At 47.9% G+C, this 13980-nt stretch overlaps 1 long non-coding RNA gene across 1 annotated transcript; it reads left to right on the top strand.

Moving 5' to 3' along the window:
* Window positions 1–530: 530 nt before the first annotated feature.
* LOC140200783 (uncharacterized) lies at window positions 531–7886 on the top strand. Its single transcript, XR_011886730.1, has 3 exons — window positions 531–673; window positions 787–822; window positions 6744–7886. It is a non-coding gene; the product is annotated as an uncharacterized lncRNA (long non-coding RNA).
* The last annotated feature ends 6094 nt before the right edge of the window (window positions 7887–13980 follow it).

The raw sequence follows: 13980 nt of genomic DNA, 5'->3' as shown, positions 1-13980 counted from the left end.
TCAGTTTGTCAGCATTTTTCTCTCAATGAATAATTCAGAGGTAGGGAGATTCTAAAATTCTTTTTTCCTGCTCACCTTATCCAGCCTTCATCCTCTGAGATCTGCTGATGCCACACTGGCCTGTGGTCAAAGCAAAAATGGACGGAAAACTCACAGGAACTGTACCTCCAGGCTCCAGATTAATAAACAGCCAGAGCCCCAATAGCTCTGGGCCACTGAAGAGCTAGGTATGATGACTGAAGGTCTGAGAAGCCAGCAATAAAAGTGATACACAAGAAGAAACTAACTTGAACAGGCTCTTTGTACCAGACATTATATTGTATGTTTTGGCTCAGGACAGTGGAAATTTGTAAAGCAAATGCTTTCTATGCTTGCCAATGATTGCAATGCACAGGGGTTGGAAACCTTTTGGATGCAATTGAGATCAGCTAGTTAATTAATAATTTGTCATCTCACGGTGGTTTACCCAGTCATTCAAGGTAATTCATTTCTCTGCCATGGAAATAAAAAAAATACTTTATTTCTGAGTGGGGCATTGACTGTCTCATATGACCCCATGTCAAAGCTCACATACCTTGGAGGCATTGCATAAAAGATCACACTCCCAAAGGAGGTTGGGATATGTGACAGCTTGACCACTCCGTGATATCCTGGATAGATGGGGAATATTGAGGTATCCTTATTTTCTCTTGCCTGAGATGTCCTTGTTTGTCCTTGCAAAGTATGCATCAGCCCATCCGTTTATTGAACTGGAAGAGTATGCTAAACTTTGTCATTTTATTGCAGGAGTCAATTTTTCCACTAACTTGGATGGAAGACCAGGTAAGTACCCATGAATATTCATGTCTTCATAAACGGACAAATACAGGGGAATCTCACTTTAATTCCTGCTATTAAGAAATAACACTCATGGGAAATTTAGTTTTTATATCTCAATCTTGTTTAACAGTGTCTTGCTTATTAATAATGTCCTAATGTAATTCAGGTGTTTTCAGAACCCAGGCAGCGAAACTTATCCCACTGTACCTATCAATTTCATAAGAAGAAATGTAAAAATTGTTGGAAGATTGCTTGCATCTTCTCCAACAGTGATTTCATTTGCAAGAATTGTACAGTAGTACAACAACTTAAGGGGGCATTAAAAAAGAATTATGCACCATATGTTAACTTGACTCAGTGTTCTATATGAGATTGACACAGAGCCAATGATGACTGACGAGGCTTGTCAGACCTGGTGTGAACTTGCTGGCATTTTTTTTGGCACTATCAAGTGTCTACATATTAAAGATTAAAGGGGTGATTCACTGTTCCAGTTCTAATGTGGACTACAGACAATCAGAGGGGGAGGGTTCTTCTTCAACGGTATTGGATTCTACCAGAATATAAATGTTTGCCACTGCCCACCTCTTTAACCTGATGAATTTGACAGATGTTATTACTAACTCTAGGTTGTTACAACTCTACTGGACTGAGATCAGTTTATGGTTGATGATGAAGAAAGATGAGTCCAAGCTGATCGAACACCATCAGTCAGCTGAATCTTTCATGCTCCCATAGCAAAGACTTGGCAACCTTAGGCATCTAGATTTGGTGATGTGGCTGGTTAGTGGCTGGTTGATAACAGTGAACGGGTTGTTTTGATCATTTAATTTCCCACCGTTGCTCTGTGGCAGAACACTTTCAGTTGTGAGTTTGTCCTTCTTTCTTGACTTGAGGCACATTTACTGAAATACCATTACAGTATTGAGGGTGTTTTGCATTATGACGCATCATCACTTGTTTTAAATATTTGAAAATAGGCTCCCCCTATGCTCTTAGGTGAAAATAACTAGAAACTTGCTTGGAGTCTTTGCTCATTCTTCTGTCACATCCAACATCAAACCTTTCTGCTGTGCTGATTTGTTTAGCAGGCTATCCAAACCTGATCCAAAATACTGTGGAACTTTCAAATGGCAATTCAATTGCATGTGAATTGTACCATTATTTTATTTAATGCTTCATTTGAAGATGTTCTCACCCAACTATCCATAGCTTCAGGGAGAATTCATCAATCAGGAGTACTGGCTTGTTGCAAGACTTCCTTGGGAGTTTAAGAGATCAATGTGATTTTTTTTGTTTTAATTTATAATCCACTAAATAGATCAAAATTAGAAACATATTAAAATTGTTGCCAGTTGTTTGAAAAGATGAGTGATTAATAAAGTGAAAAATGTTTATTTATATCATGTTAATACAACGACACAAGGTTATATCTTTCTGGTATATAAAATACATATCATATGCACTAACTCAAGAGATATTTTACAATTCGATAAGTAATATCCTGGTAAAGATTCTACTACTGATATGGTAGGGTATTTCATGCACTGGTTTTCTTGTAGAGCTGTGTGTCCTTCTGGTAGTGTTTGGGTTAACGTTAAGTATAAGAATGCTTCGGAATGTTGTGCATGTAATTGTATGCAGCGAACGATTTGTTATTTCTTGCTGCCGGGCGATTCCATGGGAGCAGTAGGTTACACAGAATGATTCACACAAATCGGGGTTCAGTGGGATGAGATATCCCAACCTCACGGGTTTGGCGGGATCCAAGACATGTCGACCATATATGTACAGAGTCTGAAAAAGGTAGCTTTCTCACCGCTGAGTCTGGTGGCTGTTAGCAAGCGGCTACCAATTCGCATCTCTAGAGACGCCCAGTAAAAGCCAATTTATACTTCTGCATCGAACCTACACCGTAGGAACAGCCCTACGTCGTAGCCTGATGCGCACCTCCCCAAAAATGTAACTACATGTCGCGGCGATTCAGACCGCAACAACTGTTTTTGGTTCACTTGGTAGCGCCGTATTTCCTCCAACGCATTTCCGGTTGCTTCTGAACGATGAACCAAATCGTCAAATCTACCTGCCGACATCCAAAAATATTTGAACTGCATTTCCTCGTCCATGTCTCTCAGTGGCCGGACAAGCACAGAAAATTCACCCTCCTTCTGCCTCAGTCTGTTCAATGGTCGTACACACCATCTCCTCCGATGTCTTCTCTCTTCTGTGTTGTAGTAGTTTCAATAAAAGTAACTCTTGTTCAACATTTATTAGCTCCAACTCCAACATGATGTGCTCAGTTTCAGTCGCCTTTGTTTAAAGTACACAAAGAAACTCAACACAGTGGCATAGAAACCCCACCACCAACTAGCGTCTTGGCGGTGAATTGCAGAGCGACGCAGACACACCAATGCACAAGTATAAATGCTCACAACGGTGCAGGCCACTTGCATAGGCTACAGCGTTGGGTACGGCGTAGAGCCTACGCAGAAGTATAAATCAGCCTTAAAAAGGGGTTTCAAATGTATAAATTTTACTTTGAAGGGAATGTTGAGGAAAAAGAAACTTCTCAAAATTTTTGATATAACTTTTGATTGTATTTAAAGCAGAAGTTCAGATAAATTATCTTCTTACTGATGGAGGATGTTTCTGTATGTAAATGTCACCAATGTGACAATCACTTCCACATTTAAAAAACAGAGTACTCTCTTCAAAACCATAATTTCTCCTAGGACTATAAAAATGGAATATCTTTCTTAACAACAAATCAGATAAAAACATTACCGCAAGACAATGGGTTAAGTTAAGCAGTGGTTCGTGAGCTACTTCTCTCATGAAAGAAGTGATCTTCCTTTATTTGAAATCTGCAGACATACTTCTCAAGTGTCACTCAACAAGCTCACAAGTCTGGGACAGGTTGGGGATGCCATTCTTCAACATCATCTGTGAGCGTATCAACTGTCACATCTCAGTATACGAACTATGGGTGATGTGATAGCAGGAGCTATCAATTATATACTGAGTGAAGAACTATCTGAGGGGGTAGAGGTGCTGAGGTGTGAGGGGTGACTGCTTTCAAGCTTATAGGAGACCAAATGGGTCGCACGATCGAAAGGTGCAACAGGCATGATGGCCAGCTCGAATTCTTGAAAGTACATCATAACTATATATTAATCTAAAATGATGGGTAATGATTTGGTATCCTAAACTATATCCCTCCTAGTCTTTGTATCCATTGAAGTAAAGTGTTATAAAGCAGTGCAGCAGCTCACTATCAAATTTTTAACAATGTCATGCACACACATGGTTGATATTGACAAATCTGAGATGTATTTGAGACCTTAAGCTGATTGCATTGCGACTCTTCATTTTCCCTTAAACCTTGGGTTGTGCAAGACTTGACTTCATATTCAGATTCATATTCACGTTGACAGTACACTGAAATGTATTGTTTGCATTAACCACATACCCAAGGATGTGCTGGGAGTAGCTCACAGGTGTCACCACATATTCTGGTGCCAACAAGGCATTCCCACAGTACTCAGAACAACACAAGTAGCAACAGCAACATCAGAACAAACAAGGTAACAGCAGTAAAATAAGCCCCTTTCTCACTCATCTACCCCCTCACACACACAAACAAGCCTTCAACCCTGGAACGGGCCATCTTAGGGCCACCAGCCCTTGGCCCCTGACTCTCTGAATTGTAGACATTGTGATTATAATCCACAGTCCCTGGTCCAGGATCTTCCTCCACACTCATGATTTTGGTTTTGGTCTTTTTGGGCTTTATACCTCCGGACTCACCAAGGACTTGACTTCAACTTTCAGCTTTGCCCTTTGGAATTTGCTGACAGTGAGTATCAACCCTAGGACTCATTGATCATGGGTTTGACCATTAGGCCTCGATCCCAGGACTCGCCAATCACGGATTTGACCTTTAAGTTTTGGCCAACCCAACCTCCTTGATTTGACCACAGAGAACACTGGGCTTTGACTTCCAGAATCACACAGACCTCTGATCCTGGTGGCAGGGGGAGGGGGGAGTGGGGTGGGGTGAATCACCTGCCCTTATAGACCTCCAACTCAGAATCCACCAGGGGATTACTGGTCTCCTCAGTGCATGTCGACCTGACATGGGCCAAACTCCAGGACTGCTGACCTTTGACTACGGTACGTTCCAAACTGGACTATAAGCACAGGTTCCTGCCACTGACACTTCATTCTCCCTCATCACTGTCCCTAAACCCTAACCTGACCCCTAATTCCCCATGCTGTCCTGCAAACTAAACTTCATCAACTATGAAAGTGGACAAGTCAAAGCTCAGTATGTTACTGCCAGGATTGCCAACTCAAATCATATTCTAAGACTTCAATGCAATTCAAGGGATTGTAAATGAGTGAAGGTTGAAGTAAACAAAAACAAAATTATAAAAGTGTTTTGATTTAGGGCTAAGGGTTGATAATAGAACCAGAGACAAAATAGGCCTCCAGGGAATGGCAGAATTAGAATTAATCTCATGTAATGCTTCAACCAAACTGTATATCCTTGGGTGGGGGTGGGAGTGGGATAAAAGGGGTGTTGGTGGGAAAAAGCTAGTAGCAGATTGCCACACATTTTTACTGATGCCAACAGTTTTTAATCTTCCACATTTCCATGATGTTATCTCTTCCCTCAACCATTTACACTGCTAAGTTAACGTGCCCCTTAGTTCTGCCGCTGCAACTTCCCCTGTGATGGTGCAGGCTAGGCAGTTATTTTTCAATGCCTCTTTATCCCAGAGCTCGCAAACAACCACTTCCATTCTCATTCTGCTTTCATTCACTGTCACTTTGTCTCTTTTTTCTCTCTTCCTTGTCCCTTTCTCTACCTCTTTTATCTCCCTTTTCTTTATTACAATCAGTCTCTCTTTTTTTTACATTTCCCTCTTCTCCCAGATGACGCTGCTGAATCACAGTGACTTCAGGCTGATGGCCAATGAAACAAAAAAAAACAACTAAATACTTTGTTAATCACACTTTTTCCGGTAAATGATCATCGCAAATAAAAGCCTGTAACTTCCCTTTGGACTTGGAGGCAATTCAATGTGGTAATACTGAGGCGAGACAAGGCGGCAGGCCCGTCACTGACAGTAAGCAAAACGTGAGGTTCGATCGAGTTAAGCGCTGGGCCAAATTGGAAAGGTCAGGTCAAGGCAGCAGGTTCCAGGCCCCAGAGCATATTCAAGTGACTGCTCCCAATGTTTGGACAACAATTTAAGTGCTGGGCTGAATTGAGGCGGTGCACTCCAGGTCCCAGAGTATACTGACGTTTCTGAACCCAACATATGGATGACGATTTAGCCCCCAGGCTAGATTGAAGAAGCTAGGGTGTCAGAGCCCGAGGTAAGGGATGAGCCAGTTCAGCTTGCTGCTCGGCTCTGCGCTGAACTAAGGGTCCGTGGACAGACTCTCTTTGTGGACTTCAGTTCAGAATGCTATCTGATTGCATTTATTGGTTGCATGATTTGCTTTTATCCGCTCTGCACAATAGGTGTTTGATGGTCTTTTTTAATGGGTTCTTTTGGGTTTCTTTGTTTTGTAGCTGCCTGTCAGGAGATGAATCGTAAGGTTGTATAGTTTATATGTACTTTGATAATAAATGTATGTTGAACTTTGAACTTCTTTTTATCTTTTCTGCTCTCTCTGCAACCCTCTCATTTCTTTTACACTCTCCCTTGTTTTGTTTCTCTTCTAATCTTTCTCTTTATCTCTCTCTCTCTCTCTTTCTCTCCCCTTTCTGTTTTCTATCTTTCTGCATCATTGTCCTCTAATCAGCAGATTTTTTTCCAAAGAAGAGTTACAGTTATGCACCTTTCATTATTTTTCAGTCCCAGTCCACATGAATGCTGGCTACTAACACCAATAATATTGACTTTAAACAGACACTCAAAGGGAAAGCTGAGCTGGAGGAGAAGATGGTGACGCAACGCAGCACGTGCAGCTCTCCGGTGAAATGATATCGTATTTGTAAGTAGGATGCTGTGCATAATTCTGATTTGATGGATACAGATGTGAGAAGGCACAGAGGAACATCTGGAGAAATTTCTGAAATGCCCGGTTTGCTGCTGCTGCTACTGTGCAATTGAGAATCTCACATGGAAGGCCCCAAAATCCCCGGCTTTGCCTGCTGCTGGCGACCGAGGCTGAGGTCGAAGCGTTCGGCGGGATGGTGCTCGGTACTCGGTGTCGGAGGGCTGATCGGAGCTCAAAGTTTTTGGACGACTCAGAGTCGGACTGTGGTCGGGCATGGCAGAGAGAGTTTTCTTCCTTCTCCCATCTGCGTGAGATGTGGGACATTTCAAAAGACTTTGAACTTTTTTACTGTGCCATGGCCTGTTTTTCATCAAGTTATGGTATTGTTGCACTGTTGTAACTATATGTTATAATTATGTGGGTTTTGTTAGTTTTTTAGTCTTGGTTTGCCCTGTGTTTCTATGATATCACACCGGAGGAACATTGTATCATTTCCTAATGCATGCATTACTAAATGACAATAAAAGAGGACTGCATGTCCTCATAATCTAATCTAATCTAATCTAAATGTTTGTGTACGGGGTCTTCCTTTTGTTACATTTAAAATGGGGATTTTGTTATGTTAATCTGTGGAATGCGGCTTTGTTGTGTTTTAACGCTGCAGAGAGTTTGCGCTAACAGTTTGTTTTACTTTAAATGAGATAACCAGGTTCTATTAACCAATGGGTGGTCATGTATCGTTTTGTTTTCGGACGCCATGCTGTATGATATGACTGTGGACTGAGTTTTGGCGGGGAGTCGGAGGAGAGACGAGGAGGACGGCGGACGTGCGGAGAGGCTCCGGTCGATCACTTCGGGTGGTCCCGAGCCGTGGGACGACGGAATTCGGGTGGTCGTCTGACGTCGAACTTGAGCTCCAACGGTAGCGCGCGAAGAACGTGGACTTTGATAAGTGTTGGCGCCTTTTTTTCCCATTACTTTCCTCTCTGTATCAAATGTATATTAATGCCCTAGAATTAGTAATATCTATAAAGTGTATTTGTTAAAATTCACTGGGTGTGCTGGCTGATGATTGATGTTTGTGATTGATTCGGGCGACGATTGACCCTGAGGGGAGTGTTGAAGCAGGTGCTGGGCGGGATTTCCCCTAGACATACACGAGCCAATATAACGGAATGTTACAAGTGGGGGCTACCGTCCTGGATTTGGATTTTTTTTCAGGAAAGTTGTACTTGTTGTTGCGGTAAGTGGTGTGAAGATGGAGCGAGATAAGATTGTAAGTTGGTGTGAAATGGAGGAGGTACTGGTGAATCATGCATGTGTGGTAAGCGGGGTCGATTATCGCATTCCGGCAGAGGTACTGGTGCGAGGGTTGAGTTTGATTAAAGGTATCGGGCAGGTAGAACTTGTAGCTAGAAGGGGTGGGAAAGAACTGGAAGCTAGCTGGATGTTGGTGCGGACGAGTGCCGACGTCATGACTTTAGAATTACCAGCGACAGTCCATGTCCAGGGGGAGGCGGGGCCGTGGGGTCTCCACACTCTCCTCGAGGATGCAAGTGAGGAGGTGCCGGAGGAGGAGGAGCTAGATGAGGCCCCCGGCCGGGTGCCCGTAGCAAGAGGTAGAGGTGTGGAGTGGGAAGGTTTGGCCAGGCCTCGCCCCCATGGGCTTGAGGAGACTGCCGAGTTAACGGCTGCCATTACCTCCCTGGCGAGAAGGGTTGAGGTGCACCGCCCGAAGCTGAGAATTTTCTCGGGAGCCAAGCCCACCCCGGAAGGGGAGGATGACTATGAGACCTGGGTTGAAGATACATCCCAATTGTTAGAGGTGTGGCCAGTTTCGGATGAGGAAAAGAGACAGCGATTGGTGGAAAGCTTAAGGGGCGGGGTGGCCCGGGTGGTCCGCGATCTGAGAGCGGCACGCCCCTTGGCTTCCCTATCGGAGTGTTTGGACGCTTTGGAGGAAGTGTTTGGACTGTCAGGGGATCCCTGGCGGCATTTAGCAGAGTTTCAACGGATGGGGCAGAAAAGAGGGGAAAAGCTCTCCGACTATGCTTTCAGGCTGGAAGGAAAGCTTACGCGGTTGCTGCGACGAGGTATAGTGAGGGAGGACGATGTGGCGGAATTAAGGATGAGCCAGATATGTAGCGGTTCCCGGGAGGATGACAGGGTGGTTTGGAGTGTACGGCAGTCATTTAAGCAGAGCTCCCCTCCATCATTCGGACGGCTGATCCGAGAGGTACGGGCCGAGGAGTGTGCTTTGGGCCGACCAGGGGGCTTGGACCCTCAGGGATGGTCTTCAGCGGTTCAGGAGGTGGTAGCCGAGGTGAGACCAGAGAAATCCAAGGGGTCCTCGGGGGCCCGTATCGGGAGGAGAGAGGCGGCGAGTAGTGGGTGCTATAACTGTGGGAGAGAGGGGCATTTCCGCCGGGAATGTGAGTGGCCGGGGGCGTGCTACCACTGTGGGGAAGCTGGCCACTTGCGGAAGGATTGTGAGAGACGAGATGCGCCGAGGGGGGAGGGCCCCCAGGCCACCAAGAAGGGAGAGGTGTCGGGAAAATTAAGAGAGGCTCAGTGAGGGAACGGACTGGAGTCTCGGGAGGAACACGTTCCCAGAAAACCTCTATGGAACCCCGGAACGAACAAGCCCAAATTCCTGATGGACTGGTGGGACCCCGTTCCAGCGGGTCCCTACGGATAGAGGGAATCTTTGCGAAAGCCATCCTTGACACCGGGTCGCAGGTTACCTTACTGTACCGGTCGTTCTACAACAAATATCTGAAACATTTGGCAGTAACTCCGTTTAACGCATTGGAGATTTGGGGCATAAGTGATGGTGATTACCTGTACGATGGGTACTTGTCAGTGAGATTGGAATTTTCGGAGGGAGATGTGGGAGTATTGGAAGCCTTTGAGAAGCTGGTGTTGGTTTGTCCGGACCCGGTGGAGACCGGTGGTGCTGCCCTGTTGGTGGGGACTAACTCCCCTCTGGTGCGACGGCTCTTGGGAGCCTGTAAGAAGAAGGGGGGGGAGAACTTTTTGGAGACCCTCTCGGTACACCCCATGTTCCGAGCAGTGTACGAAGGGGTGGGTGACCCTCATGGGCTGGATCCTGAGTGCAAACGAGGGACGGTGTGGTGCATTCAGCCGAGGCCTAAGGTGATATGGCCAGGGGAGGCAGCATTAGTGATGGGGACCCCCAGATTCCCCGGATTACCGCCGGAAGAGGCCCTGCTAGTAGACGCCCCCGACGACCTGGAAAGGGAGTCCCGGTTCCCGGCTGGGGCGCTGGTGAGACCTGAATTGCAGAGGCCCTCAGCTGTACAGGCACGGCGGATGGGGTTGATGGTAAGGAACATAACGGAGAGGGAGATCACCTTTAAGCGCGGGATGCCCCTCGCGCACTTGTTCCCGGTGACGGTGATGTCCAGCGCCCCCGTGAAGCCCACTGGAAGAGAACTATTGGGAGACGGGGGGCGGCTGACCGAGGAGGCATTTAATTTTGAAAACTCCCCTGTACCGCCGGAGTATAAGAGCAGGCTGGTGGAGAAGATGCTGAAGTTAAGGGGTGTCTTTTCTCAGGGCGAGTTTGATGTAGGGTTTTCCAAGAGCACTCGGCACACCATTTAGGTAACAAATGACACCCCGTTTAGGGGGAGGTCGCGGCGGTTGGCCCCAGCAGATGTGGAGGATGTGCGGCAGCACTTGCGGCAGTTGAAAGACGCGGGATTATTGCGGAGTCCCGAAGCCCCTATTCATCCCCCATAGTGGTGGCAAGGAAGAAAAATGGGAAGGTACGCATGTGCGTGGACTATAGGACCCTGAACTGCCGCATTGTTCCCGACCAATATACGGTCCCGAGGGTGGAAGATGCCTTGGCCTGTCTGAGTGCTGCACAGTGGTTCAGTGTATTGGATTTGCGGAGTGGGTATTACCAGATTCCGATGAGCGAGACTGATAAGGAGAAGACAGCCTTTATCTGTCCCCTGGGGTTTTTCCAGTTTGAACGAATGCCCCAAAGTATCTCGGGGGCCCCAGCCACCTTTCAGCGGCTCATGGAGCGGACAGTGGGGGACATGAACCTGCTGGAGGTATTGGTGTACCTGGACGACCTGATAGTGTTTGGATCTACGTTGGAGGAACATGAGGAGCGGCTGCTGAAGGTGCCGAGTCGGCTGAAGGAGGAAGGGTTAAAACTTTCCCTGGATAAATGTCAGTTCTGTAAGACATCGGTCAGCTATGTCGGGCACATAATCTCGCGAAATGGAGTGGCCACTGATCCGGGTAAGATAGCCGCAGTCACCACCTGGCCGAGACCTCAGAAGGTGAGCGCCTTACGCTCGTTTTTGGGGTTTTGCGGATATTACCAGCGATTCGTGAAAGGATATGTGAAAATGAGTCATCCATTGAACCAGCTGCTGTGTGGCTATCCACCTGTGGGGAGGAGGAGGAAGGGAGACCGAGGGTCGGAGGTAGGAGGATACTTGAACCCGGGGGAGCCTTTTGGATTGAGGTGGGATGCTCAATGTGAGGAGGCGTTCCAATCTCTAAAAAGGGCGCTGACGCAGGCCCCAGTGTTGGCTTTTGCTGATCCCCGGAAGCCGTATGTTCTACACACTGATGCCAGTCACGACAGTCTGGGGGCTGTTCTGTACCAGGAACAGGGAAACGGATTGAGGCCAGTGGCGTTTGTCAGTCGGAGCTTGTCGCCATCTGAGAGAAACTATTCCACTCACAAGCTGGAGTTCTTGGTGTTGAAATGGGCGGTGGTGGACAACTTGAGTGATTACCTATACGGGGCCCAGTTTGAGGTGAGAACTGATAACAACCCCCTCACTTATATCCTGACCTCGGTGAAGCTGGACGCTACTGGGCACCGGTGGTTAGCATCTTGTCTGCCTATGAGTTCAGCCTGAAGTACCGCCCGGGGAGTCGGAACATCGATGCAGATGCCCTGTCTCGTCGGGCGCACGACGAGTCGGGCACGGCCGAGGAGTGGAAGAGTGTCCCTGCCCAGGGAGTAAAGGCCATGTGTCGAGTTAGGAGCGACGGGGAAGTAGGAGCACAGATGGGAACGGATCGGGCAGTAGATCAACTGGGGGCTGACGGTGACGCGCTGCCCACTGTTTACTGTAATGTGACTGCTCTGAGGAACCGGCAGCTGCCGGAGTTGAGTCACCAGGAAGTAAAGGCGGCTCAGCGTGATGACCCAAGCCTTGGCACTATCTGGTACGCGGTTAGCCAGGGTGATATGGGGCAGGTGGAGAAGGCGAAACATGCCTCCGTTCCTCTACTACTGAAGGAGTGGCCCCGGTTGAAGCTGAAGAACCACGTCCTGTACCGAGTCATGTCGCCTCCGGACCACCCCCGGCGCTGGCAGCTGGTCATGCCTGAGAAGTATTGAAAGGCTGTGCTTCAGGCTCTACATGATGATTCCGGGCACTTAGGGGTAGAGAAGACCTATGGATTAGTCAAGGACCGGTTTTACTGGCCCCGGATGAGGGGGGAGGTGGAAGAATACTGTAAGACCTGTAGCCGTTGCGTCAGGAGGAAGACCTTGCCTGCGCAGGCGGCTCCGTTATCCCACTTGCAGAGTGCAGGACACATGGACCTGGTGTGTATGGATTTCCTGTCTATTGAGCCGGACATCAGCAATACCGCGAATGTCTTGGTCCTCACGGATCACTACACTAGATATGCGCAGGCTTTTCCTACTAAGGATCAGAAAGCGACTACAGTGGCGAAGGTGTTATGGGAGAAGTACTTTGTTCATTATGGCCTTCCCCAGCGGATCCACAGTGATCAGGGACGGGACTTCGAGAGCAGGCTTATCCATGAATTGCTGGATATGCTCGGGATTGAAAAGTCCAGAACCACCACCTATCACCCGCAGGGTGATCCTCAACCCGAGACGTTTAACCGGACCCTGCTGGACATGCTCGGCACCTTGGAGATTGGACGGAAGAGTAAGTGGAGTCAGCACATCGCCCATTTGGTTCATTGTTACAATTGTACTCGCAATGATGCTACGGGGTACTCGCCCTACTATCTGATGTTCGGACGGGAAGCGAGGTTGCCCATTGATCTGTGTTTTGGAACTGAAGCGGGGGAAATACCTTCGAAGCCATGTCTGAAGTACGTGTCCGATATGAGGAGAGAGTTGAAAAGGGCGTACGAGTTGGCTGAGGCGGCAGCCACCAAGCAGAACCAGCGGAATAAAAGGAGGTATGATCAGAAGGTAAAGTTCGTCCAGCTATTGCCGGGAGACCGAGTCCTTATCCGGAATTTAGGACTACAGGGTAAGCACAAGTTGGCGGACCGCTGGGCAGCCACCCCATATGTGGTGGAGAGTCAGATGCCGAATCTCCTGGTTTACCGGGTGAGACCTGAGGGCGGGCAGGGGCCTGTCAAGGTACTCCATCGGAACCACCAGTTGCCTCTGGGTCGAGAGGTGAAGGTGGACCCAGAGCCCGAATGGGAGTTTACTCCTATTACGAGGACTCTGCGAGGGCGCAGGGCGCGGGAAGAGGCCGCTGCGAAGAAAACGGGGCCGGTCCCCACCTCGAGAAGGGATACGTCATCGGAAGATGATGATTCGGATGTGTGGTACCTGCTTCCGTTCGCTGATTCCCCGGTGCCGGGAGAAGAGACTCTTGGCCCTTCCATCACTGAGTCAGGGGAACCAAGGGAGGGTGTTGCAGAGCCGCCTGTATTACAGCCGGGATTGGGGGAGGAGAGGGTGGAGGCAGAACCCGAGCCAGAGGGTTCACCGGGGCAGAGGGATCCCGGTGAAGGGGAAGGTCCGCCAGATAGGCTCGAGGGGTCAACTGGGGTGTCTGAACAGGGAGAGACAGCAGAGGAAGTCCAGAGGCCTCAGAGGAGTAGGCATCCCCCGGAAAGACTCACTTATATAGCGCCGGGAGAGCAGGGTGCGATCTCTACTGCCCTGCAAAGTTATGTCACTGCTTTATGCACCTGGGTTGGGTTTTGTGTTTTACAAGGAGTACTAGTGAATTCTGTTAACGTCATGAGGGCATGACTTTTTGAGGTGGGGGGAGAGTGTACGGGATCTTTCTTTTGTTACATTTAAAATGGGGATTTTGTTACATTAATCTGTGGAATGCGGCTTTGTTGTGTTTTAACGCTGCA

The sequence above is a fragment of the Mobula birostris genome, chromosome 7, assembly GCF_030028105.1.
Source record: "Mobula birostris isolate sMobBir1 chromosome 7, sMobBir1.hap1, whole genome shotgun sequence".
Taxonomy (NCBI): domain Eukaryota; kingdom Metazoa; phylum Chordata; class Chondrichthyes; order Myliobatiformes; family Myliobatidae; genus Mobula; species Mobula birostris.
Note: the sequence above shows the minus strand (reverse complement) of the source record. Positions and strands in the feature narration are given on the sequence as shown.